This window comes from Pseudopipra pipra, chromosome 3 (genome assembly GCF_036250125.1).
Source record: "Pseudopipra pipra isolate bDixPip1 chromosome 3, bDixPip1.hap1, whole genome shotgun sequence".
Classification (NCBI taxonomy): Eukaryota; Metazoa; Chordata; class Aves; order Passeriformes; family Pipridae; genus Pseudopipra; species Pseudopipra pipra.
The window spans coordinates 113590200-113593821 of record NC_087551.1 but is presented as its reverse complement, the minus strand read 5'-3'; the positions used below and the strand labels follow the sequence as shown (position 1 = coordinate 113593821).

Sequence of the window (3622 nt, the reverse complement as noted above, 5' to 3'; positions counted from 1 at the left end):
CCTGTCACTTGTTCCCTGGGAGAAGGGACCAATCTGAAAAAAGCTTCCACTGCCATTGCTTTCCAGAAATGGAGAGTTTACTGAGGGACTTTCAGATCAGCCCTTTCTGCCACGGCCTTTCCTCTCCCTGTGCTCTCCTCTCCTGTCACTGACCCTGAGTGGTCACCACGAGCACCCTTCACCTCTGCAGAGCAAAGCTCTTCCTCCATTCCAGGCAGCTCCTGCCCAGCTTGTGTGTCACAGGATGTGTTGCAGGAGGATAATGGTGATATTGTAACATCCCCAGGAGGCCCCTCAGCCTCTGCCACTGCAGCAGGGAGGGACGAGGGGCAGCCCCAGCACTCCCACACTGATGGGGCACTGCCTGGTTGGCCAAGGGCAGTTGTGTCAACAGCAATAAGGGCATGTTCCACCCACCAGGAGGGGTATAAAACCAGGCTGTTTTAGGCAAAGTAGCATTCCCTGTTCCCAAGGGCATCTGGAGCCGAACGATTGCTGTTGGATTTGCTGCTGCTTGAACACCAAGACCTTCACCAGGTAAGTGACTGTTGGGTCTCTTTCTGGAAACCTCCCTATTCAGGTGCTCAGCTCAAAGCCCATCTGCACAGATTCACCCAGCGGACAAAGAGCTGGAAGTATCCAGGTGTGCTCTTAGGCCATCGGAGACGTCTGGGAAAGAGAATAAAAGCCTTCATATAAGTCTAAGAGCTGAGAACATGTGGGAGGTGAATCTAAGATTTCCTAAGGAGAGGATAGACTGGAAATGTATCTTCATGCTGCAGGAGGGACCCGAGATCTTCTTTGTGGGCAAATGGAGACTTTCTTTGGATGGAATGGGCAAGAACTGGGGTCAGGTGTGCAGTCTGTTCTCTGGGGAAGGTGTGTGCAAGATTTTAGAGAAAGTTATTGGAAAAGGATCATCTTAGATAATGGATTTCCCAGAAATCGAGACATCACAAAACACTCCCAAGATGTTCAGGGTGTCACAGACCTCAGAATTGTTCTTAAGAGAAAGGTAGAGGAAAGATCATGGGCTGTGTTTGGAGGAAGCCCCTCTGTAGTTTGGGGAACCCCAGTGCCCAGGCTTTGCATCCCCTGGGGTCCTCCATGTCCTCCTTGCCTTGGTGTGCCCTCTGCAGCCCTGCGAAGACGTGGGAGTGGTGGATCAGCCATGAAGATCCTGTACCTGCTCTTCCCCTTGCTCCTCCTGCTGGTCCAGGTTGCTGCAGGTGAGAGAGAAAGAGGGGATTTGGAGGAAGGTCTTGGCCCCCATAACTGGAATTTTCCATGTCCTGAGAAGTAACCAAGTTCCTTGGAAGCATGAAATGTTAGGGGGGATTGAGGAAAATGGAGTTTTTCAAGTGAATTTCTAACAGACATTGATGTGGGGTGTGTGGAGCCCCTGGAAATACAAGCCTGGCTTCTTCTGTGGGTAAAGAAGGGGTTTGGTTTCAAGCTCCAACTCTGCACCCAGATGTTCCTTTTTCAGTGTCTCTGCATGCTCTCTTGCCCCATACAGAGGTGGGAAAGAGCCCCAGGACTGTTTAGGTTGGTGGGTCTCCATGGGACACAGCACTGTCCTTTCTCATCTAGTACTGCATATACTGAGTGTCCCAAAACCTCATTAGCCCAAGGCTTGATCCCTGCAAGGGCTGGGCAAGGACTTTCCCTCAGAGGTCACACCAATCATGGCACAGCCAGGACAGGCATGTGGGATGGGAGGAGTCCCCTGCTTTCCAGCTGTGCTGGGGCAGGCAGTGTTGGCAATGCAGCTGGGCAGCCAGCAAGGCTCTTCTTCGACCTCATGCTGGTCCTTCCCACTCTCTTCTCTTGTGTGCACCAATTTATGGGGAAAGAGTCCTTCTAGGTGAGACATGTTGCTCTTGAAGTTGTATCTGTGGGAAGGTTGGAGCTGAGGATAACTACTGGCCTGAAATGCAGGGGCAGTGTCAGCCTTTCTGCAAAGCTACAGAGCTCTCCCAGACTTTTGATTTAATTGTTCTCTGTGTATCTTTCCCCACAGAAACACAAAGCGAATTCAAGTGCCTACTAAGCGGGGGTGACTGCAGATTTGCGATATGTGCCTATGGTACAAAACCAATTGGAAGATGCTCAACATTTAAAGCATGTTGCAAAAGGTAAGTAAGAGATCCCTGGTTCACAGAGGTAGTTCTCCTTTTCCCACAGAAAGCTTTGTTACAAAGTTATCTCTAGCTAATGCCTGCTAAATAATTACCTGCACTTGCGGTTAGTGGGAGAGGCCCAAGAAAGAAGGTAAAAGCCCTTTTGGGTTTGGGCCAGGCTGGAGTGGGGCTGCAGGAGCCCCAGGTCAGGCAGTGCCTCCCCACTCTCCTCCAGTGCCAGGAGGCTCATTCAGGCTTTGCACAGGACTCACCCAAGCCAACAAAGAGTGAAAAGTTTGTGGTCTTTGGGCAGCACCCAAGGACCTGAGAGGACATGATCCAGGTTTTGCTGCATCTGCAGAGACTTGGAGTCAGGGCTGTCCCCACTAAGATAACCCTGATCGAAACTGTCTGCATGAAGGACTGGGCCTCACCTGTGCTGAGCCTGAGTCTCCTGCACCACAGACTGGATGGTCCTTTTGGGGGAGGTGGGAGACAGTGGGAGGAAAAGTTACAAGAGCTGACATACCTCTCTGCTTTCTTTGTACAGTATGTGGCATTGAAACCCTGAAATGTCCAAGCAGGATGTTCCCCTCACTTCTGGCTCCTGGAACCATCTCCCGATGTCCTTTCCCCTCCCTGCCTCTGCCATGCCCAGCTGCTGGCACAGCAGCAGCAGCAGCTGCTCCTGCTGGGTGCTGCTGGGCTGGAGACATCTCAACCCAGCCGTGGGGTCTGTGGGCCAGAGGCTGCTTTTCCCGGCTTGAATAAAGATGAGCAGTTTGGCATTGCAGGGCTGGGCCGTGTGTGCGTGTCCTTGGCATGGAGGCTGTGCTGTGCCTGCTGGCTGTGGGGGTGGCAAAGGTGGCTTGGTGTGAGGAGAAGCAGCTGGGGATGCTGGGGCTGACCAGTGTGTGTGTCCCTGGGGATACTCGTGCCTGGCAGTGGAGTGGGGACACAGAGCCTGTCAGTGCCTGTTGGTGCAGGGTGTTTGTTGTGGGAGTGATGGAGCAGCTCTGCAGATGCTCCCTGTGAGAAGTGAGACCTGTGTCCTGGTCCTGCCAGTCACACGTGTCCTGTGGCTTATTAACGTAATATAATAAGACAAGACCCAGCAGCTTGGTTGTCAAGTAGCCAAATATCTTTATTTAAAGGAAAATGCCCCCTTTATATACCCTCTGGGGGACATGTGGCTCACCTGACCAATGACAGCAGGACACACACTGCCCATGTGCCAGTATGCTGTCCAGGGACTTCAAGACCCAGAATGCAGCCCCTGCATCCCTGGGACAAGCTCCCTACATCTCCCCCAATCCAATTACTTAAGGCGAGTCAGAAAAACAGTGCAACAACAACAGTGCAAATAAGAGAACAATATCTTAAACAATTACTATTGCATCACAGTGACCCAGCACACGGCTCACTTTGGTTCCTTAACAGCTTACTTATCTATTGGAAGTGTTCTCTTTAACCTTTTAGACTTGTTTGGCATTACCTTA

General features: G+C 51.6%; 1 long non-coding RNA gene across 1 annotated transcript; it reads left to right on the top strand.

Moving 5' to 3' along the window:
- The first annotated feature begins 447 nt into the window (after window positions 1-447).
- Window positions 448-2876, top strand: LOC135412236 (uncharacterized). Its single transcript, XR_010429540.1, has 4 exons — window positions 448-537; window positions 1140-1229; window positions 2024-2138; window positions 2674-2876. It is a non-coding gene; the product is annotated as an uncharacterized LOC135412236 (long non-coding RNA).
- Window positions 2877-3622: the final 746 nt, after the last annotated feature.